Genomic DNA, 25,888 nt, shown 5'->3' on the forward strand with positions numbered 1-25,888 from the left:
GCACACGTCGTGTACGTGGATTGCTCCGTTTGTTATGGTTAGTCGCTGCCGAGTCGAGCTGGCAATAAAACAAGAGGACGAGAGCAACGATTTGCGTCCGCTGCAGCCCACGTTTGGCGCTAGCAATGCGGCAAGTTATTGATTGTCACTGAGCTGGATACGGGTGTAATAGGTAAACGGTTAGCAGTTTGTGCGACTAAATTTTGCACCGTTACTTATACCGGTTACCACCGTCACTGCGCGTACAATCGCCTGGCGGCTTGCATATTGTTTTTGCACTTCGACGTTGGCTCTACCAGTAGGCTGCGCCAGTTGAATGTAACAGTAAATAAAACAACCCACACGTGAGTGTAAAAAAAAACAAAAATAAGTCACAGAAGCACGCAATAAAAAAATGCAAAAAGAAGGGTGCCATCAGCACTCTGTGTTCCCAGGTGGTCTCCCTCCCAAGTACTGACCGAGCCCAATGCTGCTTAGCTTCGGGGATCGGACGAGAACCGGCGTATTCAGCATGGTATGGCCGATGGCAGGGATGCTATGTTTACGACTGCACCTGTATCGTGCTATGTGCATTCGCAACGTATTGCTACAGCACGTACGCGGCACTGTCTTTCCGTTGATAGTACAGGCACACGTCGTGTACGTGGATTGCTCCGTTTGTTATGGTTAGTCGCTGCCGAGTCGAGCTGGCAATAAAACAAGAGGACGAGAGCAACGATTTGCGTCCGCTGCAGCCCACGTTTGGCGCTAGCAATGCGGCAAGTTATTGATTGTCACTGAGCTGGATACGGGTGTAATAGGTAAACGGTTAGCAGTTTGTGCGACTAAATTTTGCACCATTACTTATACCGGTTACCACCGTCACTGCGCGTACAATCGCCTGGCGGCTTGCATATTGTTTTTGCACTTCGACGTTGGCTCTACCAGTAGGCTGCGGCAGTTGAATGTAACAGTAAATAAAACAGCCCACACGTGAGTGTAAAAAAAAACAAAAATAAGTCACAGAAGCACGCAATAAAAAAATGCAAAAAGAAGGGTGCCATCAGCACTCGGTGTTCCCAGGTGGTCTCCCTCCCAAGTACTGACCGAGCCCAATGCTGCTTAGCTTCGGGGATCGGACGAGAACCGGCGTATTCAGCATGGTATGGCCGATGGCAGGGATGCTATGTTTACGACTGCACCTGTATCGTGCTATGTGCATTCGCAACGTATTGCTACAGCACGTACGCGGCACTGTCTTTCCGTTGATAGTACAGGCACACGTCGTGTACGTGGATTGCTCCGTTTGTTATGGTTAGTTGCTGCCGAGTCGAGCTGGCAATAAAACACGAGGACGAGAGCAACGATTTGCGTCCGCTGCAGCCCACGTTTGGCGCTAGCAATGCGCCAAGTTATTGATTGTCACTGAGCTGGATACGGGTGTAATAGGTAAACGGTTAGCAGTTTGTGCGACTAAATTTTGCACCATTACTTATACCGGTTACCACCGTCACTGCGCGTACAATCGCCTAGCGGCTTGCATATTGTTTTTGCCTTCGACGTTGGCTCTACCAGTAGGCTGCGCCAGTTGAATGTAACAGTAAATAAAACAACCCACACGTGAGTGTAAAAAAAAAAAATAAGTCACAGAAGCACGCAATAAAAAAATGCAAAAAGAAGGGTGCCATCAGCACTCGGTGTTCCCAGGTGGTCTCCCTCCTGGGAGACTTCAACTTTCCCAACATTTCCTGGTCTACTGAGCCCCCGGCTTTGAAACCGTTTTCATCAGAAAGCTTTGACTTTATTAATCTTTGCTCGGTATTTTCTCTTTATCAGCTTGTCTCCCAACCTACCAGGCTATCGCACAATACGGCAAATACGCTTGACCTTATACTAACGAACTGTCCTGATATGGTATCTGATTTATCGTATCTGCCAGGTATTAGCGATCATTTAACGCTCTGTTTTGAAGTAAAGTATTGTCAGCCGATAAACCAGAGAGTCAGAAAGTCCCTTCGTAATTACAGTAAAGCCAACTTTGAAGCTATTAATAACGAACTGTCTACGTTTCTCAACGTTTTCTTAGATGATTTTGAAAGCCGTACTACCGAAACTAACTGGAATATGTTTACAAGAAAAGTACATGAACTAATCGACAAGCACGTACCTATGCGCACTATTTCTTCGCATACAACAGCACCTTGGTATAACTCGAATTTAAAACGACTTTGTAACAAAAAAAAGCGGCTCTATCGCTCTGCCAAGCATTCTCCCTCCGAGCAGCGATGGGATGCATATGTGAAAGCGAATAATGCTTATGTCTCCGCACTGAAATGTTCTCGTAATAATTTCCTACAAAATACCCTGCCAGCTATGCTCAGTAATGACCCAAAAAAGTTTTGGCGAACGATTCACCCCGACCGTAATAGCGAAATCACGCTACTCGACTCTTCTGGTGATGCGATTCCAGTTGCCGACTGCTCTGTGGTATTAAATGATGTATTTTGCCGTAATTTTGTTATACCCTCGTCTACAACACTTCCCAACGTGCAGCGTTTTGACTCTCTAACAATGGATCCAGTAATTATACAACCCCTTGGCATCGAAAAAATTATCGAATCATTGAAAGTGTCCTCAAGCCCAGGAATTGACCTTATCAATGCGAAATTCTTAAAAAGTACCAAAATATATTCTAGTATTATGCTATCCAAAATATTCCAACAATCACTTGATGAATCCACACTGCCATCCGACTGGAAAGTCGGCAAGGTGGTTCCAGTTCATAAATCTGGAAGTAAAAATTCACCCCTAAACTATCGCCCGATTTCACTAACTAGTATCCCGTGTAAAATCCTCGAACATGTTCTTTACACAAACATTGTTAATTTCCTTGATGCCAACTCGTTCTTTTCGAAGGCTCAACATGGTTTCCGCCGATCTCTTTCCTGCGAAACACAGTTAGCTTCCTTTACACACAAACTACATACAATTCTTGATCGTCGTTCTATAGCTGACTGTGTCTTCCTAGATTTCGCAAAAGCCTTTGAAAAAGTTTGCCACAGTTTACTTCTCTTTAAATTAGGCAAATTGAACATTGATAGGAAACTTCTCTCCTGGATCGAATATTTTCTAACCGGACGCTCACAATTCGTGTCTGCTAACACTTATAATTCCCCGTTGAAGCCAGTTCATTCTGGCGTGCCCCAAGGCTCAGTGCTCGGCCCTCTCCTGTTTCTCATTTATATTAATGACTTGCCGCAATGCGTGACCTCTAACATTCACTTATTCGCCGACGATTGCGTAGTCTTCCGAGAAATTATTGACCAAAATGATGTTACGATCCTTCAAAACGATATCAACTGTATATCTAACTGGTGTAAAGTCTGGCTGATGGAACTCAACACTACAAAATGTAAGGTATTACGCATCTCCCGTACAACTTCTTGCCCCATTTCCTACTTGCTCGAGAATTCCGCTCTCGAATCCGTAACATCCTATTGCTACTTGGGTGTGCACATAACTTCCTCTCTTTCCTGGTCTCTTCATATTAGCAAAATAATTAGCAATGCAAACCGCTCGTTAGGTTACCTTCGGCGCAATTTTTCATCTGCTCCTGTTTCTTTAAAACTCCTCCTTTACAAATCTTTAGTCCGAAGTAAACTCGAATATGCCTCTTCAATCTGGGACCCCAGCACTGCTATATTAACCTCTGCCCTCGAGCTTGTCCAAAATAACTCTGTCCGCTTCATTATAGGAAACTACAGTCGTACTGCCAGTATCACTTTAATGAAAGAGTCCCTACAGCTTGCGTCCCTCGCATGCCGCCGCAAGTTTTCCCGCCTATGTCTCTTCCACAAGATATACTACAGTCCCGCCCTACACAACGACCTTATTCTTCCTCCATCATACATTTCCCCTCGTTTCGATCATGCACAAAAGGTGGGAATAATGTCGTGCTTAACTCAAACATGTTATCAATCATTTGTACCCCGCACCTCACAGGACTGGAACCACCTTCCTGGAGCAGTCACGTCCACTGTTCAATATTCCCAGTTTCATAATGTTTTAAACACTAATGTATTGCAATGTAACTAACCAACTATGTAATTATATTTGTTATCGGTCAATTGCTTGAATTTTTGTTGCTTCACGTTTCAGCTAACATTGTATTAGCAGAAAAACCTGTATAGTGTCTTTTTTTTATGTTCCACTCCCCTCTGTAATGCCTCTGGCCCTGAGGGTAATACTAATAAATAAATAAATAAATACTGACCGAGCCCAATGCTGCTTAGCTTCGGGGATCGGACGAGAACCGGCGTATTCAGCATGGTATGGCCGATGGCAGGGATGCTATGTTTACGACTGCACCTGTATCGTGCTATGTGCATTCGCAACGTATTGCTACAGCACGTACGCGGCACTGTCTTTCCGTTGATAGTACAGGCACACGTCGTGTACGTGGATTGCTCCGTTTGTTATGGTTAGTTGCTGCCGAGTCGAGCTGGCAATAAAACACGAGGACGAGAGCAACGATTTGCGTCCGCTGCAGCCCACGTTTGGCGCTAGCAATGCGGCAAGTTATTGATTGTCACTGAGCTGGATACGGGTGTAATAGGTAAACGGTTAGCAGTTTGTGCGACTAAATTTTGCACCGTTACTTATACCGGTTACCACCGTCACTGCGCGTACAATCGCCTGGCGGCTTGCATATTGTTTTTGCACTTCGACGTTGGCTCTACCAGTAGGCTGTGCCAGTTGAATGTAACAGTAAATAAAACAACCCACACGTGAGTGTAAAAAAAAACAAAAATAAGTCACAGAAGCACGCAATAAAAAAATGCAAAAAGAAGGGTGCCATCAGCACTCGGTGTTCCCAGGTGGTCTCCCTCCCAAGTACTGACCGAGCCCAATGCTGCTTAGCTTCGGGAATCGGACGAGAACCGGCGTATTCAGCATGGTATGGCCGATGGCAGGGATGCTATGTTTACGACTGCACCTGTATCGTGCTATGTGCATTCGCAACGTATTGCTACAGCACGTACGCGGCACTGTCTTTCCGTTGATAGTACAGGCACACGTCGTGTACGTGGATTGCTCCGTTTGTTATGGTTAGTTGCTGCCGAGTCGAGCTGGCAATAAAACACGAGGACGAGAGCAACGATTTGCGTCCGCTGCAGCCCACGTTTGGCGCTAGCAATGCGCCAAGTTATTGATTGTCACTGAGCTGGATACGGGTGTAATAGGTAAACGGTTAGCAGTTTGTGCGACTAAATTTTGCACCGTTACTTATACCGGTTACCACCGTCACAGCGCGTACAATCGCCTAGCGGCTTGCATATTGTTTTTGCACTTCGACGTTGGCTCTACCAGTAGGCTGCGCCAGTTGAATGTAACAGTAAATAAAACAACCCACACGTGAGTGTAAAAAAAAAAAATAAGTCACAGAAGCACGCAATAAAAAAATGCAAAAAGAAGGGTGCCATCAGCACTCGGTGTTCCCAGGTGGTCTCCCTCCCAAGTACTGACCGAGCCCAATGCTGCTTAGCTTCGGGGATCGGACGAGAACCGGCGTATTCAGCATGGTATGGCCGATGGCAGGGATACTATGTTTACGACTGCACCTGTATCGTGCTATGTGCATTCGCAACGTATTGCTACAGCACGTACGCGGCACTGTCTTTCCGTTGATAGTACAGGCACACGTCGTGTACGTGGATTGCTCCGTTTGTTATGGTTAGTCGCTGCCGAGTCGAGCTGGCAATAAAACAAGAGGACGAGAGCAACGATTTGCGTCCGCTGCAGCCCACGTTTGGCGCTAGCAATGCGGCAAGTTATTGATTGTCACTGAGCTGGATACGGGTGTAATAGGTAAACGGTTAGCAGTTTGTGCGACTAAATTTTGCACCATTACTTATACCGGTTACCACCGTCACTGCGCGTACAATCGCCTGGCGGCTTGCATATTGTATTTGCACTTCGACGTTGGCTCTACCAGTAGGCTGCGCCAGTTGAATGTAACAGTAAATAAAACAACCCACACGTGAGTGTAAAAAAAAAAAAAATAAGTCACAGAAGCACGCAATAAAAAAATGCAAAAAGAAGGGTGCCATCAGCACTCGGTGTTCCCAGGTGGTCTCCCTCCCAAGTACTGACCGAGCCCAATGCTGCTTAGCTTCGGGGATCGGACGAGAACCGGCGTATTCAGCATGGTATGGCCGATGGCAGGGATGCTACGTTTACGACTGCACCTGTATCGTGCTATGTGCATTCGCAACGTATTGCTACAGCACGTACGCGGCACTGTCTTTCCGTTGATAGTACAGGCACACGTCGTGTACGTGGATTGCTCCGTTTGTTATGGTTAGTTGCTGCCGAGTCGAGCTGGCAATAAAACACGAGGACGAGAGCAACGATTTGCGTCCGCTGCAGCCCACGTTTGGCGCTAGCAATGCGGCAAGTTATTGATTGTCACTGAGCTGGATACGGGTGTAATAGGTAAACGGTTAGCAGTTTGTGCGACTAAATTTTGCACCGTTACTTATACCGGTTACCACCGTCACTGCGCGTACAATCGCCTGGCGGCTTGCATATTGTTTTTGCACTTCGACGTTGGCTCTACCAGTAGGCTGCGCCAGTTGAATGTAACAGTAAATAAAACAACCCACACGTGAGTGTAAAAAAAAACAAAAATAAGTCACAGAAGCACGCAATAAAAAAATGCAAAAAGAAGGGTGCCATCAGCACTCGGTGTTCCCAGGTGGTCTCCCTCCCAAGTACTGACCGAGCCCAATGCTGCTTAGCTTCGGGGATCGGACGAGAACCGGCGTATTCAGCATGGTATGGCCGATGGCAGGGACGCTATGTTTACGACTGCACCTGTATCGTGCTATGTGCATTCGCAACGTATTGCTACAGCACGTACGCGGCACTATCTTTCCGTTGATAGTACAGGCACACGTCGTGTACGTGGATTGCTCCGTTTGTTATGGTTAGTCGCTGCCGAGTCGAGCTGGCAATAAAACAAGAGGACGAGAGCAACGATTTGCGTCCGCTGCAGCCCACGTTTGGCGCTAGCAATGCGCCAAGTTATTGATTGTCACTGAGCTGGATACGGGTGTAATAGGTAAACGGTTAGCAGTTTGTGCGACTAAATTTTGCACCATTACTTATACCGGTTACCACCGTCACTGCGCGTACAATCGCCTGGCGGCTTGCATATTGTTTTTGCACTTCGACGTTGGCTCTACCAGTAGGCTGCGCCAGTTGAATGTAACAGTAAATAAAACAACCCACACGTGAGTGTAAAAAAAAAAAAATAAGTCACAGAAGCACGCAATAAAAAAATGCAAAAAGAAGGGTGCCATCAGCACTCGGTGTTCCCAGGTGGTCTCCCTCCCAAGTACTGACCGAGCCCAATGCTGCTTAGCTTCGGGGATCGGACGAGAACCGGCGTATTCAGCATGGTATGGCCGATGGCAGGGATGCTATGTTTACGACTGCACCTGTATCGTGCTATGTGCATTCGCAACGTATTGCTACAGCACGTACGCGGCACTGTCTTTCCGTTGATAGTACAGGCACACGTCGTGTACGTGGATTGCTCCGTTTGTTATGGTTAGTCGCTGCCGAGTCGAGCTGGCAATAAAACAAGAGGACGAGAGCAACGATTTGCGTCCGCTGCAGCCCACGTTTGGCGCTAGCAATGCGGCAAGTTATTGATTGTCACTGAGCTGGATACGGGTGTAATAGGTAAACGGTTAGCAGTGTGTGCGACTAAATTTTGCACCATTACTTATACCGGTTACCACCGTCACTGCGCGTACAATCGCCTGGCGGCTTGCATATTATTTTTGCACTTCGACGTTGGCTCTACCAGTAGGCTGCGCCAGTTGAATGTAACAGTAAATAAAACAACCCACACGTGAGTGTAAAAAAAAAAAAAATAAGTCACAGAAGCACGCAATAAAAAAATGCAAAAAGAAGGGTGCCATCAGCACTCGGTGTTCCCAGGTGGTCTCCCTCCCAAGTACTGACCGAGCCCAATGCTGCTTAGCTTCGGGGATCGGACGAGAACCGGCGTATTCAGCATGGTATGGCCGATGGCAGGGATGCTATGTTTACGACTGCACCTGTATCGTGCTATGTGCATTCGCAACGTATTGCTACAGCACGTACGCGGCACTGTCTTTCCGTTGATAGTACAGGCACACGTCGTGTACGTGGATTGCTCCGTTTGTTATGGTTAGTCGCTGCCGAGTCGAGCTGGCAATAAAACAAGAGGACGAGAGCAACGATTTGCGTCCGCTGCAGCCCACGTTTGGCGCTAGCAATGCGGCAAGTTATTGATTGTCACTGAGCTGGATACGGGTGTAATAGGTAAACGGTTAGCAGTTTGTGCGACTAAATTTTGCACCATTACTTATACCGGTTACCACCGTCACTGCGCGTACAATCGCCTGGCGGCTTGCATATTGTTTTTGCACTTCGACGTTGGCTCTACCAGTAGGCTGCGCCAGTTGAATGTAACAGTAAATAAAACAACCCACACGTGAGTGTAAAAAAAAACAAAAATAAGTCACAGAAGCACGCAATAAAAAAATGCAAAAAGAAGGGTGCCATCAGCACTCGGTGTTCCCAGGTGGTCTCCCTCCCAAGTACTGACCGAGCCCAATGCTGCTTAGCTTCGGGGATCGGACGAGAACCGGCGTATTCAGCATGGTATGGCCGATGGCAGGGATGCTATGTTTACGACTGCACCTGTATCGTGCTATGTGCATTCGCAACGTATTGCTACAGCACGTACGCGGCACTGTCTTTCCGTTGATAGTACAGGCACACGTCGTGTACGTGGATTGCTCCGTTTGTTATGGTTAGTTGCTGCCGAGTCGAGCTGGCAATAAAACACGAGGACGAGAGCAACGATTTGCGTCCGCTGCAGCCCACGTTTGGCGCTAGCAATGCGCCAAGTTATTGATTGTCACTGAGCTGGATACGGGTGTAATAGGTAAACGGTTAGCAGTTTGTGCGACTAAATTTTGCACCATTACTTATACCGGTTACCACCGTCACTGCGCGTACAATCGCCTAGCGGCTTGCATATTGTTTTTGCACTTCGACGTTGGCTCTACCAGTAGGCTGCGCCAGTTGAATGTAACAGTAAATAAAACAACCCACACGTGAGTGTAAAAAAAAAAATAAGTCACAGAAGCACGCAATAAAAAAAATGCAAAAAGAAGGGTGCCATCAGCACTCGGTGTTCCCAGGTGGTCTCGCTCCCAAGTACTGACCGAGCCCAATGCTGCTTAGCTTCGGGGATCGGACGAGAACCGGCGTATTCAGCATGGTATGGCCGATGGCAGGGATGCTATGTTTACGACTGCACCTGTATCGTGCTATGTGCATTCGCAACGTATTGCTACAGCACGTACGCGGCACTGTCTTTCCGTTGATAGTACAGGCACACGTCGTGTACGTGGATTGCTCCGTTTGTTATGGTTAGTTGCTGCCGAGTCGAGCTGGCAATAAAACACGAGGACGAGAGCAACGATTTGCGTCCGCTGCAGCCCACGTTTGGCGCTAGCAATGCGCCAAGTTATTGATTGTCACTGAGCTGGATACGGGTGTAATAGGTAAACGGTTAGCAGTTTGTGCGACTAAATTTTGCACCATTACTTATACCGGTTACCACCGTCACTGCGCGTACAATCGCCTAGCGGCTTGCATATTGTTTTTGCACTTCGACGTTGGCTCTACCAGTAGGCTGCGCCAGTTGAATGTAACAGTAAATAAAACAACCCACACGTGAGTGTAAAAAAAAAAATAAGTCACAGAAGCACGCAATAAAAAAATGCAAAAAGAAGGGTGCCATCAACACTCGGTGTTCCCAGGTGGTCTCCCTCCCAAGTACTGACCGAGACCAATGCTGCTTAGCTTCGGGGATCGGACGAGAACCGGCGTATTCAGCATGGTATGGCCGATGGCAGGGATGCTATGTTTACGACTGCACCTGTATCGTGCTATGTGCATTCGCAACGTATTGCTACAGCACGTACGCGGCACTGTCTTTCCGTTGATAGTACAGGCACACGTCGTGTACGTGGATTGCTCCGTTTGTTATGGTTAGTTGCTGCCGAGTCGAGCTGGCAATAAAACACGAGGACGAGAGCAACGATTTGCGTCCGCTGCAGCCCACGTTTGGCGCTAGCAATGCGCCAAGTTATTGATTGTCACTGAGCTGGATACGGGTGTAATAGGTAAACGGTTAGCAGTTTGTGCGACTAAATTTTGCACCATTACTTATACCGGTTACCACCGTCACTGCGCGTACAATCGCCTAGCGGCTTGCATTTTGTTTTTGCACTTCGACGTTGGCTCTACCAGTAGGCTGCGCCAGTTGAATGTAACAGTAAATAAAACAACCCACACGTGAGTGTAAAAAAAAAAAAAAAATAAGTCACAGAAGCACGCAATAAAAAAATGCAAAAACAAGGGTGCCATCAGCACTCGGTGTTCCCAGGTGGTCTCCCTCCCAAGTACTGACCGAGCCCAATGCTGCTTAGCTTCGGGGATCGGACGAGAACCGGCGTATTCAGCATGGTATGGCCGATGGCAGGGATGCTATGTTTACGACTGCACCTGTATCGTGCTATGTGCATTCGCAACGTATTGCTACAGCACGTACGCGGCACTGTCTTTCCGTTGATAGTACAGGCACACGTCGTGTACGTGGATTGCTCCGTTTGTTATGGTTAGTCGCTGCCGAGTCGAGCTGGCAATAAAACAAGAGGACGAGAGCAACGATTTGCGTCCGCTGCAGCCCACGTTTGGCGCTAGCAATGCGGCAAGTTATTGATTGTCACTGAGCTGGATACGGGTGTAATAGGTAAACGGTTAGCAGTTTGTGCGACTAAATTTTGCACCGTTACTTATACCGGTTACCACCGTCACTGCGCGTACAATCGCCTGGCGGCTTGCATATTGTTTTTGCACTTCGACGTTGGCTCTACCAGTAGGCTGCGCCAGTTGAATGTAACAGTAAATAAAACAACCCACACGTGAGTGTAAAAAAAAACAAAAATAAGTCACAGAAGCACGCAATAAAAAAATGCAAAAAGAAGGGTGCCATCAGCACTCGGTGTTCCCAGGTGGTCTCCCTCCCAAGTACTGACCGAGCCCAATGCTGCTTAGCTTCGGGGATCGGACGAGAACCGGCGTATTCAGCATGGTATGGCCGATGGCAGGGATGCTATGTTTACGACTGCACCTGTATCGTGCTATGTGCATTCGCAACGTATTGCTACAGCACGTACGCGGCACTGTCTTTCCGTTGATAGTACAGGCACACGTCGTGTACGTGGATTGCTCCGTTTGTTATGGTTAGTCGCTGCCGAGTCGAGCTGGCAATAAAACAAGAGGACGAGAGCAACGATTTGCGTCCGCTGCAGCCCACGTTTGGCGCTAGCAATGCGGCAAGTTATTGATTGTCACTGAGCTGGATACGGGTGTAATAGGTAAACGGTTAGCAGTTTGTGCGACTAAATTTTGCACCATTACTTATACCGGTTACCACCGTCACTGCGCGTACAATCGCCTGGCGGCTTGCATATTGTTTTTGCACTTCGACGTTGGCTCTACCAGTAGGCTGCGCCAGTTGAATGTAACAGTAAATAAAACAACCCACACGTGAGTGTAAAAAAAAACAAAAATAAGTCACAGAAGCACGCAATAAAAAAATGCAAAAAGAAGGGTGCCATCAGCACTCGGTGTTCCCAGGTGGTCTCCCTCCCAAGTACTGACCGAGCCCAATGCTGCTTAGCTTCGGGGATCGGACGAGAACCGGCGTATTCAGCATGGTATGGCCGATGGCAGGGATGCTATGTTTACGACTGCACCTGTATCGTGCTATGTGCATTCGCAACGTATTGCTACAGCACGTACGCGGCACTGTCTTTCCGTTGATAGTACAGGCACACGTCGTGTACGTGGATTGCTCCGTTTGTTATGGTTAGTTGCTGCCGAGTCGAGCTGGCAATAAAACACGAGGACGAGAGCAACGATTTGCGTCCGCTGCAGCCCACGTTTGGCGCTAGCAATGCGCCAAGTTATTGATTGTCACTGAGCTGGATACGGGTGTAATAGGTAAACGGTTAGCAGTTTGTGCGACTAAATTTTGCACCATTACTTATACCGGTTACCACCGTCACTGCGCGTACAATCGCCTAGCGGCTTGCATATTGTTTTTGCACTTCGACGTTGGCTCTACCAGTAGGCTGCGCCAGTTGAATGTAACAGTAAATAAAACAACCCAAACGTGAGTGTAAAAAAAAAAATAAGTCACAGAAGCACGCAATAAAAAAATGCAAAAAGAAGGGTGCCATCAGCACTCGGTGTTCCCAGGTGGTCTCCCTCCCAAGTACTGACCGAGCCCAATGCTGCTTAGCTTCGGGGATCGGACGAGAACCGGCGTATTCAGCATGGTATGGCCGATGGCAGGGATGCTATGTTTACGACTGCACCTGTATCGTGCTATGTGCATTCGCAACGTATTGCTACAGCACGTACGCGGCACTGTCTTTCCGTTGATAGTACAGGCACACGTCGTGTACGTGGATTGCTCCGTTTGTTATGGTTAGTTGCTGCCGAGTCGAGCTGGCAATAAAACACGAGGACGAGAGCAACGATTTGCGTCCGCTGCAGCCCACGTTTGGCGCTAGCAATGCGCCAAGTTATTGATTGTCACTGAGCTGGATACGCGTGTAATAGGTAAACGGTTAGCAGTTTGTGCGACTAAATTTTGCACCATTACTTATACCGGTTACCACCGTCACTGCGCGTACAATCGCCTAGCGGCTTGCATATTGTTTTTGCACTTCGACGTTGGCTCTACCAGTAGGCTGCGCCAGTTGAATGTAACAGTAAATAAAACAACCCACACGTGAGTGTAAAAAAAAAAAATAAGTCACAGAAGCACGCAATAAAAAAATGCAAAAACAAGGGTGCCATCAGCACTCGGTGTTCCCAGGTGGTCTTCCTCCCAAGTACTGACCGAGCCCAATGCTGCTTAGCTTCGGGGATCGGACGAGAACCGGCGTATTCAGCATGGTATGGCCGATGGCAGGGATGCTATGTTTACGACTGCACCTGTATCGTGCTATGTGCATTCGCAACGTATTGCTACAGCACGTACGCGGCACTGTCTTTCCGTTGATAGTACAGGCACACGTCGTGTACGTGGATTGCTCCGTTTGTTATGGTTAGTCGCTGCCGAGTCGAGCTGGCAATAAAACAAGAGGACGAGAGCAACGATTTGCGTCCGCTGCAGCCCACGTTTGGCGCTAGCAATGCGGCAAGTTATTGATTGTCACTGAGCTGGATACGGGTGTAATAGGTAAACGGTTAGCAGTTTGTGCGACTAAATTTTGCACCGTTACTTATACCGGTTACCACCGTCACTGCGCGTACAATCGCCTGGCGGCTTGCATATTGTTTTTGCACTTCGACGTTGGCTCTACCAGTAGGCTGCGCCAGTTGAATGTAACAGTAAATAAAACAACCCACACGTGAGTGTAAAAAAAAAAAAAAATAAGTCACAGAAGCACGCAATAAAAAAATGCAAAAAGAAGGGTGCCATCAGCACTCGGTGTTCCCAGGTGGTCTCCCTCCCAAGTACTGACCGAGCCCAATGCTGCTTAGCTTCGGGGATCGGACGAGAACCGGCGTATTCAGCATGGTATGGCCGATGGCAGGGATGCTATGTTTACGACTGCACCTGTATCGTGCTATGTGCATTCGCAACGTATTGCTACAGCACGTACGCGGCACTGTCTTTCCGTTGATAGTACAGGCACACGTCGTGTACGTGGATTGCTCCGTTTGTTATGGTTAGTCGCTGCCGAGTCGAGCTGGCAATAAAACAAGAGGACGAGAGCAACGATTTGCGTCCGCTGCAGCCCACGTTTGGCGCTAGCAATGCGGCAAGTTATTGATTGTCACTGAGCTGGATACGGGTGTAATAGGTAAACGGTTAGCAGTTTGTGCGACTAAATTTTGCACCGTTACTTATACCGGTTACCACCGTCACTGCGCGTACAATCGCCTGGCGGCTTGCATATTGTTTTTGCACTTCGACGTTGGCTCTACCAGTAGGCTGCGCCAGTTGAATGTAACAGTAAATAAAACAACCCACACGTGAGTGTAAAAAAAAAAAAAAATAAGTCACAGAAGCACGCAATAAAAAAATGCAAAAAGAAGGGTGCCATCAGCACTCGGTGTTCCCAGGTGGTCTCCCTCCCAAGTACTGACCGAGCCCAATGCTGCTTAGCTTCGGGGATCGGACGAGAACCGGCGTATTCAGCATGGTATGGCCGATGGCAGGGATGCTATGTTTACGACTGCACCTGTATCGTGCTATGTGCATTCGCAACGTATTGCTACAGCACGTACGCGGCACTGTCTTTCCGTTGATAGTACAGGCACACGTCGTGTACGTGGATTGCTCCGTTTGTTATGGTTAGTCGCTGCCGAGTCGAGCTGGCAATAAAACAAGAGGACGAGAGCAACGATTTGCGTCCGCTGCAGCCCACGTTTGGCGCTAGCAATGCGGCAAGTTATTGATTGTCACTGAGCTGGATACGGGTGTAATAGGTAAACGGTTAGCAGTTTGTGCGACTAAATTTTGCACCGTTACTTATACCGGTTACCACCGTCACTGCGCGTACAATCGCCTGGCGGCTTGCATATTGTTTTTGCACTTCGACGTTGGCTCTACCAGTAGGCTGCGCCAGTTGAATGTAACAGTAAATAAAACAACCCACACGTGAGTGTAAAAAAAAACAAAAATAAGTCACAGAAGCACGCAATAAAAAAATGCAAAAAGAAGGGTGCCATCAGCACTCGGTGTTCCCAGGTGGTCTCCCTCCCAAGTACTGACCGAGCCCAATGCTGCTTAGCTTCGGGGATCGGACGAGAAACGGCGTATTCAGCATGGTATGGCCGATGGCAGGGATGCTATGTTTACGACTGCACCTGTATCGTGCTATGTGCATTCGCAACGTATTGCTACAGCACGTACGCGGCACTGTCTTTCCGTTGATAGTACAGGCACACGTCGTGTACGTGGATTGCTCCGTTTGTTATGGTTAGTTGCTGCCGAGTCGAGCTGGCAATAAAACACGAGGACGAGAGCAACGATTTGCGTCCGCTGCAGCCCACGTTTGGCGCTAGCAATGCGCCAAGTTATTGATTGTCACTGAGCTGGATACGGGTGTAATAGGTAAACGGTTAGCAGTTTGTGCGACTAAATTTTGCACCATTACTTATACCGGTTACCACCGTCACTGCGCGTACAATCGCCTAGCGGCTTGCATTTTCTTTTTGCACTTCGACGTTGGCTCTACCAGTAGGCTGCGCCAGTTGAATGTAACAGTAAATAAAACAACCCACACGTGAGTGTAAAAAAAAAAAAAAAATAAGTCACAGAAGCACGCAATAAAAAAATGCAAAAACAAGGGTGCCATCAGCACTCGGTGTTCCCAGGTGGTCTCCCTCCCAAGTACTGACCGAGCCCAATGCTGCTTAGCTTCGGGGATCGGACGAGAACCGGCGTATTCAGCATGGTATGGCCGATGGCAGGGATGCTATGTTTACGACTGCACCTGTATCGTGCTATGTGCATTCGCAACGTATTGCTACAGCACGTACGCGGCACTGTCTTTCCGTTGATAGTACAGGCACACGTCGTGTACGTGGATTGCTCCGTTTGTTATGGTTAGTTGCTGCCGAGTCGAGCTGGCAATAAAACACGAGGACGAGAGCAACGATTTGCGTCCGCTGCAGCCCACGTTTGGCGCTAGCAATGCGCCAAGTTATTGATTGTCACTGAGCTGGATACGGGTGTAATAGGTAAACGGTTAGCAGTTTGTGCGACTAAATTTTGCACCATTACTTATACCGGTTACCACCGTCACTGCGCGTACAATCGCCTAGCGGCTTGCATTTTGTTTTTGCACTTCGACGTTGGCTCTACCAGTAGGCTGCGCCAGTTGAATGTAACAGTAAATAAAACAACCCACACGTGAGTGTAAAAAAAAAAAAAAAAAATAAGTCACAGAAGCACGCAATAAAAAAATGCAAAAACAAGGGTGCCATCAGCACTCGGTGTTCCCAGGTGGTCTTCCTCCCAAGTACTGACCGAGCCCAATGCTGCTTAGCTTCGGGGATCGGACGAGAACCGGCGTATTCAGCATGGTATGGCCGATGGCAGGGATGCTATGTTTACGACTGCACCTGTATCGTGCTATGTGCATTCGCAACGTATTGCTACAGCACGTACGCGGCACTGTCTTTCCGTTGATAGTACAGGCACACGTCGTGTACGTGGATTGCTCCGTTTGTTATGGTTAGTCGCTGCCGAGTCGAGCTGGCAATAAAACAAGAGGACGAGAGCAACGATTTGCGTCCGCTGCAGCCCACGTTTGGCGCTAGCAATGCGGCAAGTTATTGATTGTCACTGAGCTGGATACGGGTGTAATAGGTAAACGGTTAGCAGTTTGTGCGACTAAATTTTGCACCGTTACTTATACCGGTTACCACCGTCACTGCGCGTACAATCGCCTGGCGGCTTGCATATTGTTTTTGCACTTCGACGTTGGCTCTACCAGTAGGCTGCGCCAGTTGAATGTAACAGTAAATAAAACAACCCACACGTGAGTGTAAAAAAAAAAAATAAGTCACAGAAGCACGCAATAAAAAAATGCAAAAAGAAGGGTGCCATCAGCACTCGGTGTTCCCAGGTGGTCTCCCTCCCAAGTACTGACCGAGCCCAATGCTGCTTAGCTTCGGGGATCGGACGAGAACCGGCGTATTCAGCATGGTATGGCCGATGGCAGGGATGCTATGTTTACGACTGCACCTGTATCGTGCTATGTGCATTCGCAACGTATTGCTACAGCACGTACGCGGCACTGTCTTTCCGTTGATAGTACAGGCACACGTCGTGTACGTGGATTGCTCCGTTTGTTATGGTTAGTCGCTGCCGAGTCGAGCTGGCAATAAAACAAGAGGACGAGAGCAACGATTTGCGTCCGCTGCAGCCCACGTTTGGCGCTAGCAATGCGGCAAGTTATTGATTGTCACTGAGCTGGATACGGGTGTAATAGGTAAACGGTTAGCAGTTTGTGCGACTAAATTTTGCACCGTTACTTATACCGGTTACCACCGTCACTGCGCGTACAATCGCCTGGCGGCTTGCATATTGTTTTTGCACTTCGACGTTGGCTCTACCAGTAGGCTGCGCCAGTTGAATGTAACAGTAAATAAAACAACCCACACGTGAGTGTAAAAAAAAAAAAAAATAAGTCACAGAAGCACGCAATAAAAAAATGCAAAAAGAAGGGTGCCATCAGCACTCGGTGTTCCCAGGTGGTCTCCCTCCCAAGTACTGACCGAGCCCAATGCTGCTTAGCTTCGGGGATCGGACGAGAACCGGCGTATTCAGCATGGTATGGCCGATGGCAGGGATGCTATGTTTACGACTGCACCTGTATCGTGCTATGTGCATTCGCAACGTATTGCTACAGCACGTACGCGGCACTGTCTTTCCGTTGATAGTACAGGCACACGTCGTGTACGTGGATTGCTCCGTTTGTTATGGTTAGTCGCTGCCGAGTCGAGCTGGCAATAAAACAAGAGGACGAGAGCAACGATTTGCGTCCGCTGCAGCCCACGTTTCGCGCTAGCAATGCGCCAAGTTATTGATTGTCACTGAGCTGGATACGGGTGTAATAGGTAAACGGTTAGCAGTTTGTGCGACTAAATTTTGCACCATTACTTATACCGGTTACCACCGTCACTGCGCGTACAATCGCCTAGCGGCTTGCATATTGTTTTTGCACTTCGACGTTGGCTCTACCAGTAGGCTGCGCCAGTTGAATGTAACAGTAAATAAAACAACCCACACGTGAGTGTAAAAAAAAAAAATAAGTCACAGAAGCACGCAATAAAAAAATGCAAAAAGAAGGGTGCCATCAGCACTCGGTGTTCCCAGGTGGTCTCCCTCCCAAGTACTGACCGAGCCCAATGCTGCTTAGCTTCGGGGATCGGACGAGAACCGGCGTATTCAGCATGGTATGGCCGATGGCAGGGATGCTATGTTTACGACTGCACCTGTATCGTGCTATGTGCATTCGCAACGTATTGCTACAGCACGTACGCGGCACTGTCTTTCCGTTGATAGTACAGGCACACGTCGTGTACGTGGATTGCTCCGTTTGTTATGGTTAGTCGCTGCCGAGTCGAGCTGGCAATAAAACAAGAGGACGAGAGCAACGATTTGCGTCCGCTGCAGCCCACGTTTGGCGCTAGCAATGCGGCAAGTTATTGATTGTCACTGAGCTGGATACGGGTGTAATAGGTAAACGGTTAGCAGTTTGTGCGACTAAATTTTGCACCGTTACTTATACCGGTTACCACCGTCACTGCGCGTACAATCGCCTGGCGGCTTGCATATTGTTTTTGCACTTCGACGTTGGCTCTACCAGTAGGCTGCGCCAGTTGAATGTAACAGTAAATAAAACAACCCACACGTGAGTGTAAAAAAAAAAAAAAATAAGTCACAGAAGCACGCAATAAAAAAATGCAAAAAGAAGGGTGCCATCAGCACTCGGTGTTCCCAGGTGGTCTCCCTCCCAAGTACTGACCGAGCCCAATGCTGCTTAGCTTCGGGGATCGGACGAGAACCGGCGTATTCAGCATGGTATGGCCGATGGCAGGGATGCTATGTTTACGACTGCACCTGTATCGTGCTATGTGCATTCGCAACGTATTGCTACAGCACGTACGCGGCACTGTCTTTCCGTTGATAGTACAGGCACACGTCGTGTACGTGGATTGCTCCGTTTGTTATGGTTAGTCGCTGCCGAGTCGAGCTGGCAATAAAACAAGAGGACGAGAGCAACGATTTGCGTCCGCTGCAGCCCACGTTTGGCGCTAGCAATGCGGCAAGTTATTGATTGTCACTGAGCTGGATACGGGTGTAATAGGTAAACGGTTAGCAGTTTGTGCGACTAAATTTTGCACCGTTACTTATACCGGTTACCACCGTCACTGCGCGTACAATCGCCTGGCGGCTTGCATATTGTTTTTGCACTTCGACGTTGGCTCTACCAGTAGGCTGCGCCAGTTGAATGTAACAGTAAATAAAACAACCCACACGTGAGTGTAAAAAAAAACAAAAATAAGTCACAGAAGCACGCAATAAAAAAATGCAAAAAGAAGGGTGCCATCAGCACTCGGTGTTCCCAGGTGGTCTCCCTCCCAAGTACTGACCGAGCCCAATGCTGCTTAGCTTCGGGGATCGGACGAGAAACGGCGTATTCAGCATGGTATGGCCGATGGCAGGGATGCTATGTTTACGACTGCACCTGTATCGTGCTATGTGCATTCGCAACGTATTGCTACAGCACGTACGCGGCACTGTCTTTCCGTTGATAGTACAGGCACACGTCGTGTACGTGGATTGCTCCGTTTGTTATGGTTAGTTGCTGCCGAGTCGAGCTGGCAATAAAACACGAGGACGAGAGCAACGATTTGCGTCCGCTGCAGCCCACGTTTGGCGCTAGCAATGCGCCAAGTTATTGATTGTCACTGAGCTGGATACGGGTGTAATAGGTAAACGGTTAGCAGTTTGTGCGACTAAATTTTGCACCATTACTTATACCGGTTACCACCGTCACTGCGCGTACAATCGCCTAGCGGCTTGCATTTTCTTTTTGCACTTCGACGTTGGCTCTACCAGTAGGCTGCGCCAGTTGAATGTAACAGTAAATAAAACAACCCACACGTGAGTGTAAAAAAAAAAAAAAAATAAGTCACAGAAGCACGCAATAAAAAAATGCAAAAACAAGGGTGCCATCAGCACTCGGTGTTCCCAGGTGGTCTCCCTCCCAAGTACTGACCGAGCCCAATGCTGCTTAGCTTCGGGGATCGGACGAGAACCGGCGTATTCAGCATGGTATGGCCGATGGCAGGGATGCTATGTTTACGACTGCACCTGTATCGTGCTATGTGCATTCGCAACGTATTGCTACAGCACGTACGCGGCACTGTCTTTCCGTTGATAGTACAGGCACACGTCGTGTACGTGGATTGCTCCGTTTGTTATGGTTAGTTGCTGCCGAGTCGAGCTGGCAATAAAACACGAGGACGAGAGCAACGATTTGCGTCCGCTGCAGCCCACGTTTGGCGTTAGCAATGCGCCAAGTTATTGATTGTCACTGAGCTGGATACGGGTGTAATAGGTAAACGGTTAGCAGTTTGTGCGACTAAATTTTGCACCATTACTTATACCGGTTACCACCGTCACTGCGCGTACAATCGCCTAGCGGCTTGCATTTTGTTTTTGCACTTCGACGTTGGCTCTACCAGTAGGCTGCGCCAGTTGAATGTAACAGTAAATAAAACAACCCACACGTGAGTGTAAAAAAAAAAAAAAAAAATAAGTCACAGAAGCACGCAATAAAAAAATCCAAAAAGAAGGGTGCCATCAGCACTCGGTGTTCCCAGGTGGTCTCCCTCCCAAGTACTGACCGAGCCCAATGCTGCTTAGCTTCGGGGATCGGACGAGAAACGGCGTATTCAGCATGGTATGGCCGATGGCAGGGATGCTATGTTTACGACTGCACCTGTATCGTGCTATGTGCATTCGCAACGTATTGCTACAGCACGTACGCGGCACTGTCTTTCCGTTGATAGTACAGGCACACGTCGTGTACGTGGATTGCTCCGTTTGTTATGGTTAGTTGCTGCCGAGTCGAGCTGGCAATAAAACACGAGGACGAGAGCAACGATTTGCGTCCGCTGCAGCCCACGTTTGGCGCTAGCAATGCGCCAAGTTATTGATTGTCACTGAGCTGGATACGGGTGTAATAGGTAAACGGTTAGCAGTTTGTGCGACTAAATTTTGCACCATTACTTATACCGGTTACCACCGTCACTGCGCGTACAATCGCCTAGCGGCTTGCATTTTCTTTTTGCACTTCGACGTTGGCTCTACCAGTAGGCTGCGCCAGTTGAATGTAACAGTAAATAAAACAACCCACACGTGAGTGTAAAAAAAAAAAAAAAATAAGTCACAGAAGCACGCAATAAAAAAATGCAAAAACAAGGGTGCCATCAGCACTCGGTGTTCCCAGGTGGTCTCCCTCCCAAGTACTGACCGAGCTCAATGCTGCTTAGCTTCGGGGATCGGACGAGAACCGGCGTATTCAGCATGGTATGGCCGATGGCAGGGATGCTATGTTTACGACTGCACCTGTATCGTGCTATGTGCATTCGCAACGTATTGCTACAGCACGTACGCGGCACTGTCTTTCCGTTGATAGTACAGGCACACGTCGTGTACGTGGATTGCTCCGTTTGTTATGGTTAGTTGCTGCCGAGTCGAGCTGGCAATAAAACACGAGGACGAGAGCAACGATTTGCGTCCGCTGCAGCCCACGTTTGGCGCTAGCAATGCGCCAAGTTATTGATTGTCACTGAGCTGGATACGGGTGTAATAGGTAAACGGTTAGCAGTTTGTGCGACTAAATTTTGCACCATTACTTATACCGGTTACCACCGTCACTGCGCGTACAATCGCCTAGCGGCTTGCATTTTGTTTTTGCACTTCGACGTTGGCTCTACCAGTAGGCTGCGCCAGTTGAATGTAACAGTAAATAAAACAACCCACACGTGAGTGTAAAAAAAAAAAAAAAAAATAAGTCACAGAAGCACGCAATAAAAAAATGCAAAAACAAGGGTGCCATCAGCACTCGGTGTTCCCAGGTGGTCTTCCTCCCAAGTACTGACCGAGCCCAATGCTGCTTAGCTTCGGGGATCGGACGAGAACCGGCGTATTCAGCATGGTATGGCCGATGGCAGGGATGCTATGTTTACGACTGCACCTGTATCGTGCTATGTGCATTCGCAACGTATTGCTACAGCACGTACGCGGCACTGTCTTTCCGTTGATAGTACAGGCACACGTCGTGTACGTGGATTGCTCCGTTTGTTATGGTTAGTCGCTGCCGAGTCGAGCTGGCAATAAAACAAGAGGACGAGAGCAACGATTTGCGTCCGCTGCAGCCCACGTTTGGCGCTAGCAATGCGGCAAGTTATTGATTGTCACTGAGCTGGATACGGGTGTAATAGGTAAACGGTTAGCAGTTTGTGCGACTAAATTTTGCACCGTTACTTATACCGGTTACCACCGTCACTGCGCGTACAATCGCCTGGCGGCTTGCATATTGTTTTTGCACTTCGACGTTGGCTCTACCAGTAGGCTGCGCCAGTTGAATGTAACAGTAAATAAAACAACCCACACGTGAGTGTAAAAAAAAAAAATAAGTCACAGAAGCACGCAATAAAAAAATGCAAAAAGAAGGGTGCCATCAGCACTCGGTGTTCCCAGGTGGTCTCCCTCCCAAGTACTGACCGAGCCCAATGCTGCTTAGCTTCGGGGATCGGACGAGAACCGGCGTATTCAGCATGGTATGGCCGATGGCAGGGATGCTATGTTTACGACTGCACCTGTATCGTGCTATGTGCATTCGCAACGTATTGCTACAGCACGTACGCGGCACTGTCTTTCCGTTGATAGTACAGGCACACGTCGTGTACGTGGATTGCTCCGTTTGTTATGGTTAGTCGCTGCCGAGTCGAGCTGGCAATAAAACAAGAGGACGAGAGCAACGATTTGCGTCCGCTGCAGCCCACGTTTGGCGCTAGCAATGCGGCAAGTTATTGATTGTCACTGAGCTGGATACGGGTGTAATAGGTAAACGGTTAGCAGTTTGTGCGACTAAATTTTGCACCGTTACTTATACCGGTTACCACCGTCACTGCGCGTACAATCGCCTGGCGGCTTGCATATTGTTTTTGCACTTCGACGTTGGCTCTACCAGTAGGCTGCGCCAGTTGAATGTAACAGTAAATAAAACAACCCACACGTGAGTGTAAAAAAAAAAAAAAAATAAGTCACAGAAGCACGCAATAAAAAAATGCAAAAAGAAGGGTGCCATCAGCACTCGGTGTTCCCAGGTGGTCTCCCTCCCAAGTACTGACCGAGCCCAATGCTGCTTAGCTTCGGGGATCGGACGAGAACCGGCGTATTCAGCATGGTATGGCCGATGGCAGGGATGCTATGTTTACGACTGCACCTGTATCGTGCTATGTGCATTCGCAACGTATTGCTACAGCACGTACGCGGCACTGTCTTTCCGTTGATAGTACAGGCACACGTCGTGTACGTGGATTGCTCCGTTTGTTATGGTTAGTCGCTGCCGAGTCGAGCTGGCAATAAAACAAGAGGACGAGAGCAACGATTTGCGTCCGCTGCAGCCCACGTTTCGCGCTAGCAATGCGCCAAGTTATTGATTGTCACTGAGCTGGATACGGGTGTAATAGGTAAACGGTTAGCAGTTTGTGCGACTAAATTTTGCACCATTACTTATACCGGTTACCACCGTCACTGCGCGTACAATCGCCTAGCGGCTTGCATTTTGTTTTTGCACTTCGACGTTGGCTCTACCAGTAGGCTGCGCCAGTTGAATGTAACAGTAAATAAAACAACCCACACGTGAGTGTAAAAAAAAAAAAAGAAATAAGTCACAGAAGCACGCAATAAAAAAATGCAAAAACAAGGGTGCCATCAGCACTCGGTGTTCCCAGGTGGTCTTCCTCCCAAGTACTGACCGAGCCCAATGCTGCTTAGCTTCGGGGATCGGACGAGAACCGGCGTATTCAGCATGGTATGGCCGATGGCAGGGATGCTATGTTTACGACTGCACCTGTATCGTGCTATGTGCATTCGCAACGTATTGCTACAGCACGTACGCGGCACTGTCTTTCCGTTGATAGTACAGGCACACGTCGTGTACGTGGATTGCTCCGTTTGTTATGGTTAGTCGCTGCCGAGTCGAGCTGGCAATAAAACAAGAGGACGAGAGCAACGATTTGCGTCCGCTGCAGCCCACGTTTGGCGCTAGCAATGCGGCAAGTTATTGATTGTCACTGAGCTGGATACGGGTGTAATAGGTAAACGGTTAGCAGTTTGTGCGACTAAATTTTGCACCGTTACTTATACCGGTTACCACCGTCACTGCGCGTACAATCGCCTGGCGGCTTGCATATTGTTTTTGCACTTCGACGTTGGCTCTACCAGTAGGCTGCGCCAGTTGAATGTAACAGTAAATAAAACAACCCACACGTGAGTGTAAAAAAAAACAAAAATAAGTCACAGAAGCACGCAATAAAAAAATGCAAAAAGAAGGGTGCCATCAGCACTCGGTGTTCCCAGGTGGTCTCCCTCCCAAGTACTGACCGAGCCCAATGCTGCTTAGCTTCGGGGATCGGACGAGAACCGGCGTATTCAGCATGGTATGGCCGATGGCAGGGATGCTATGTTTACGACTGCACCTGTATCGTGCTATGTGCATTCGCAACGTATTGCTACAGCACGTACGCGGCACTGTCTTTCCGTTGATAGTACAGGCACACGTCGTGTACGTGGATTGCTCCGTTTGTTATGGTTAGTCGCTGCCGAGTCGAGCTGGCAATAAAACAAGAGGACGAGAGCAACGATTTGCGTCCGCTGCAGCCCACGTTTGGCGCTAGCAATGCGGCAAGTTATTGATTGTCACTGAGCTGGATACGGGTGTAATAGGTAAACGGTTAGCAGTTTGTGCGACTAAATTTTGCACCATTACTTATACCGGTTACCACCGTCACTGCGCGTACAATCGCCTGGCGGCTTGCATATTGTTTTTGCACTTCGACGTTGGCTCTACCAGTAGGCTGCGCCAGTTGAATGTAACAGTAAATAAAACAGCCCACACGTGAGTGTAAAAAAAAAAAAATAAGTCACAGAAGCACGCAATAAAAAAATGCAAAAAGAAGGGTGCCATCAGCACTCGGTGTTCCCAGGTGGTCTCCCTCCCAAGTACTGACCGAGCCCAATGCTGCTTAGCTTCGGGGATCGGACGAGAACCGGCGTATTCAGCATGGTGTGGCCGATGGCAGGGATGCTATGTTTACGACTGCACCTGTATCGTGCTATGTGCATTCGCAACGTATTGCTACAGCACGTACGCGGCACTGTCTTTCCGTTGATAGTACAGGCACACGTCGTGTACGTGGATTGCTCCGTTTGTTATGGTTAGTTGCTGCCGAGTCGAGCTGGCAATAAAACACGAGGACGAGAGCAACGATTTGCGTCCGCTGCAGCCCACGTTTGGCGCTAGCAATGCGGCAAGTTATTGATTGTCACTGAGCTGGATACGGGTGTAATAGGTAAACGGTTAGCAGTTTGTGCGACTAAATTTTGCACCGTTACTTATACCGGTTACCACCGTCACTGCGCGTACAATCGCCTGGCGGCTTGCATATTGTTTTTGCACTTCGACGTTGGCTCTACCAGTAGGCTGGGCCAGTTGAATGTAACAGTAAATAAAACAACCCACACGTGAGTGTAAAAAAAAACAAAAATAAGTCACAGAAGCACGCAATAAAAAAATGCAAAAAGAAGGGTGCCATCAGCACTCGGTGTTCCCAGGTGGTCTCCCTCCCAAGTACTGACCGAGCGCAATGCTGCTTAGCTTCGGGGATCGGACGAGAACCGGCGTATTCAGCATGGTATGGCCGATGGCAGGGATGCTATGTTTACGACTGCACCTGTATCGTGCTATGTGCATTCGCAACGTATTGCTACAGCACGTACGCGGCACTGTCTTTCCGTTGATAGTACAGGCACACGTCGTGTACGTGGATTGCTCCGTTTGTTATGGTTAGTTGCTGCCGAGTCGAGCTGGCAATAAAACACGAGGACGAGAGCAACGATTTGCGTCCGCTGCAGCCCACGTTTGGCGCTAGCAATGCG

The 25,888-nt window shown here is 48.5% G+C and overlaps 28 non-coding genes and 8 pseudogenes across 28 annotated transcripts; all 36 read right to left on the bottom strand.

Annotated features, from left to right (window-relative positions):
- Positions 1 to 409: 409 nt before the first annotated feature.
- LOC140217796 (5S ribosomal RNA) lies at positions 410 to 528 on the bottom strand (annotated as a pseudogene).
- A 509-nt stretch (positions 529 to 1,037) lies between these two features.
- On the bottom strand, positions 1,038 to 1,156 carry LOC140217542 (5S ribosomal RNA). Its single transcript, XR_011894120.1, has one exon. It is a non-coding gene; the product is annotated as a 5S ribosomal RNA (ribosomal RNA).
- Positions 1,157 to 4,831: 3,675 nt separating this feature from the next.
- LOC140217741 (5S ribosomal RNA) lies at positions 4,832 to 4,950 on the bottom strand. The gene has a single exon (XR_011894328.1). It is a non-coding gene; the product is annotated as a 5S ribosomal RNA (ribosomal RNA).
- Positions 4,951 to 5,456: 506 nt separating this feature from the next.
- LOC140217543 (5S ribosomal RNA) lies at positions 5,457 to 5,575 on the bottom strand. The gene has a single exon (XR_011894121.1). It is a non-coding gene; the product is annotated as a 5S ribosomal RNA (ribosomal RNA).
- Positions 5,576 to 6,083: 508 nt separating this feature from the next.
- LOC140217544 (5S ribosomal RNA) lies at positions 6,084 to 6,202 on the bottom strand. Its single transcript, XR_011894122.1, has one exon. It is a non-coding gene; the product is annotated as a 5S ribosomal RNA (ribosomal RNA).
- A 509-nt stretch (positions 6,203 to 6,711) lies between these two features.
- Positions 6,712 to 6,830, bottom strand: LOC140217545 (5S ribosomal RNA). Its single transcript, XR_011894123.1, has one exon. It is a non-coding gene; the product is annotated as a 5S ribosomal RNA (ribosomal RNA).
- Positions 6,831 to 7,337: 507 nt separating this feature from the next.
- On the bottom strand, positions 7,338 to 7,456 carry LOC140217546 (5S ribosomal RNA). Its single transcript, XR_011894124.1, has one exon. It is a non-coding gene; the product is annotated as a 5S ribosomal RNA (ribosomal RNA).
- A 508-nt stretch (positions 7,457 to 7,964) lies between these two features.
- On the bottom strand, positions 7,965 to 8,083 carry LOC140217547 (5S ribosomal RNA). Its single transcript, XR_011894125.1, has one exon. It is a non-coding gene; the product is annotated as a 5S ribosomal RNA (ribosomal RNA).
- Positions 8,084 to 8,592: 509 nt separating this feature from the next.
- Positions 8,593 to 8,711, bottom strand: LOC140217548 (5S ribosomal RNA). The gene has a single exon (XR_011894126.1). It is a non-coding gene; the product is annotated as a 5S ribosomal RNA (ribosomal RNA).
- Positions 8,712 to 9,217: 506 nt separating this feature from the next.
- On the bottom strand, positions 9,218 to 9,336 carry LOC140217811 (5S ribosomal RNA; annotated as a pseudogene).
- Positions 9,337 to 9,841: 505 nt separating this feature from the next.
- Positions 9,842 to 9,960, bottom strand: LOC140217799 (5S ribosomal RNA; annotated as a pseudogene).
- A 510-nt stretch (positions 9,961 to 10,470) lies between these two features.
- On the bottom strand, positions 10,471 to 10,589 carry LOC140217549 (5S ribosomal RNA). The gene has a single exon (XR_011894127.1). It is a non-coding gene; the product is annotated as a 5S ribosomal RNA (ribosomal RNA).
- A 509-nt stretch (positions 10,590 to 11,098) lies between these two features.
- Positions 11,099 to 11,217, bottom strand: LOC140217550 (5S ribosomal RNA). Its single transcript, XR_011894128.1, has one exon. It is a non-coding gene; the product is annotated as a 5S ribosomal RNA (ribosomal RNA).
- A 509-nt stretch (positions 11,218 to 11,726) lies between these two features.
- Positions 11,727 to 11,845, bottom strand: LOC140217551 (5S ribosomal RNA). The gene has a single exon (XR_011894129.1). It is a non-coding gene; the product is annotated as a 5S ribosomal RNA (ribosomal RNA).
- A 505-nt stretch (positions 11,846 to 12,350) lies between these two features.
- On the bottom strand, positions 12,351 to 12,469 carry LOC140217552 (5S ribosomal RNA). Its single transcript, XR_011894130.1, has one exon. It is a non-coding gene; the product is annotated as a 5S ribosomal RNA (ribosomal RNA).
- Positions 12,470 to 12,975: 506 nt separating this feature from the next.
- LOC140217729 (5S ribosomal RNA) lies at positions 12,976 to 13,094 on the bottom strand. The gene has a single exon (XR_011894316.1). It is a non-coding gene; the product is annotated as a 5S ribosomal RNA (ribosomal RNA).
- A 509-nt stretch (positions 13,095 to 13,603) lies between these two features.
- Positions 13,604 to 13,722, bottom strand: LOC140217553 (5S ribosomal RNA). Its single transcript, XR_011894131.1, has one exon. It is a non-coding gene; the product is annotated as a 5S ribosomal RNA (ribosomal RNA).
- A 509-nt stretch (positions 13,723 to 14,231) lies between these two features.
- LOC140217554 (5S ribosomal RNA) lies at positions 14,232 to 14,350 on the bottom strand. The gene has a single exon (XR_011894132.1). It is a non-coding gene; the product is annotated as a 5S ribosomal RNA (ribosomal RNA).
- Positions 14,351 to 14,859: 509 nt separating this feature from the next.
- LOC140217813 (5S ribosomal RNA) lies at positions 14,860 to 14,978 on the bottom strand (annotated as a pseudogene).
- A 510-nt stretch (positions 14,979 to 15,488) lies between these two features.
- Positions 15,489 to 15,607, bottom strand: LOC140217555 (5S ribosomal RNA). The gene has a single exon (XR_011894133.1). It is a non-coding gene; the product is annotated as a 5S ribosomal RNA (ribosomal RNA).
- Positions 15,608 to 16,119: 512 nt separating this feature from the next.
- On the bottom strand, positions 16,120 to 16,238 carry LOC140217730 (5S ribosomal RNA). The gene has a single exon (XR_011894317.1). It is a non-coding gene; the product is annotated as a 5S ribosomal RNA (ribosomal RNA).
- A 506-nt stretch (positions 16,239 to 16,744) lies between these two features.
- LOC140217556 (5S ribosomal RNA) lies at positions 16,745 to 16,863 on the bottom strand. The gene has a single exon (XR_011894134.1). It is a non-coding gene; the product is annotated as a 5S ribosomal RNA (ribosomal RNA).
- Positions 16,864 to 17,372: 509 nt separating this feature from the next.
- LOC140217557 (5S ribosomal RNA) lies at positions 17,373 to 17,491 on the bottom strand. The gene has a single exon (XR_011894135.1). It is a non-coding gene; the product is annotated as a 5S ribosomal RNA (ribosomal RNA).
- Positions 17,492 to 17,997: 506 nt separating this feature from the next.
- On the bottom strand, positions 17,998 to 18,116 carry LOC140217558 (5S ribosomal RNA). Its single transcript, XR_011894136.1, has one exon. It is a non-coding gene; the product is annotated as a 5S ribosomal RNA (ribosomal RNA).
- Positions 18,117 to 18,625: 509 nt separating this feature from the next.
- On the bottom strand, positions 18,626 to 18,744 carry LOC140217559 (5S ribosomal RNA). The gene has a single exon (XR_011894137.1). It is a non-coding gene; the product is annotated as a 5S ribosomal RNA (ribosomal RNA).
- Positions 18,745 to 19,253: 509 nt separating this feature from the next.
- LOC140217814 (5S ribosomal RNA) lies at positions 19,254 to 19,372 on the bottom strand (annotated as a pseudogene).
- Positions 19,373 to 19,882: 510 nt separating this feature from the next.
- On the bottom strand, positions 19,883 to 20,001 carry LOC140217560 (5S ribosomal RNA). Its single transcript, XR_011894138.1, has one exon. It is a non-coding gene; the product is annotated as a 5S ribosomal RNA (ribosomal RNA).
- Positions 20,002 to 20,513: 512 nt separating this feature from the next.
- On the bottom strand, positions 20,514 to 20,632 carry LOC140217815 (5S ribosomal RNA; annotated as a pseudogene).
- Positions 20,633 to 21,142: 510 nt separating this feature from the next.
- On the bottom strand, positions 21,143 to 21,261 carry LOC140217780 (5S ribosomal RNA; annotated as a pseudogene).
- A 512-nt stretch (positions 21,262 to 21,773) lies between these two features.
- On the bottom strand, positions 21,774 to 21,892 carry LOC140217731 (5S ribosomal RNA). The gene has a single exon (XR_011894318.1). It is a non-coding gene; the product is annotated as a 5S ribosomal RNA (ribosomal RNA).
- Positions 21,893 to 22,398: 506 nt separating this feature from the next.
- LOC140217561 (5S ribosomal RNA) lies at positions 22,399 to 22,517 on the bottom strand. Its single transcript, XR_011894139.1, has one exon. It is a non-coding gene; the product is annotated as a 5S ribosomal RNA (ribosomal RNA).
- Positions 22,518 to 23,027: 510 nt separating this feature from the next.
- Positions 23,028 to 23,146, bottom strand: LOC140217562 (5S ribosomal RNA). Its single transcript, XR_011894140.1, has one exon. It is a non-coding gene; the product is annotated as a 5S ribosomal RNA (ribosomal RNA).
- Positions 23,147 to 23,657: 511 nt separating this feature from the next.
- On the bottom strand, positions 23,658 to 23,776 carry LOC140217732 (5S ribosomal RNA). Its single transcript, XR_011894319.1, has one exon. It is a non-coding gene; the product is annotated as a 5S ribosomal RNA (ribosomal RNA).
- Positions 23,777 to 24,285: 509 nt separating this feature from the next.
- LOC140217563 (5S ribosomal RNA) lies at positions 24,286 to 24,404 on the bottom strand. The gene has a single exon (XR_011894141.1). It is a non-coding gene; the product is annotated as a 5S ribosomal RNA (ribosomal RNA).
- Positions 24,405 to 24,911: 507 nt separating this feature from the next.
- On the bottom strand, positions 24,912 to 25,030 carry LOC140217711 (5S ribosomal RNA). Its single transcript, XR_011894296.1, has one exon. It is a non-coding gene; the product is annotated as a 5S ribosomal RNA (ribosomal RNA).
- Positions 25,031 to 25,539: 509 nt separating this feature from the next.
- On the bottom strand, positions 25,540 to 25,658 carry LOC140217808 (5S ribosomal RNA; annotated as a pseudogene).
- Between the last annotated feature and the right edge of the window lie 230 nt (positions 25,659 to 25,888).

Source organism: Dermacentor andersoni, chromosome 4 (genome assembly GCF_023375885.2).
Source record: "Dermacentor andersoni chromosome 4, qqDerAnde1_hic_scaffold, whole genome shotgun sequence".
NCBI lineage: Eukaryota > Metazoa > Arthropoda > Arachnida > Ixodida > Ixodidae > Dermacentor > Dermacentor andersoni.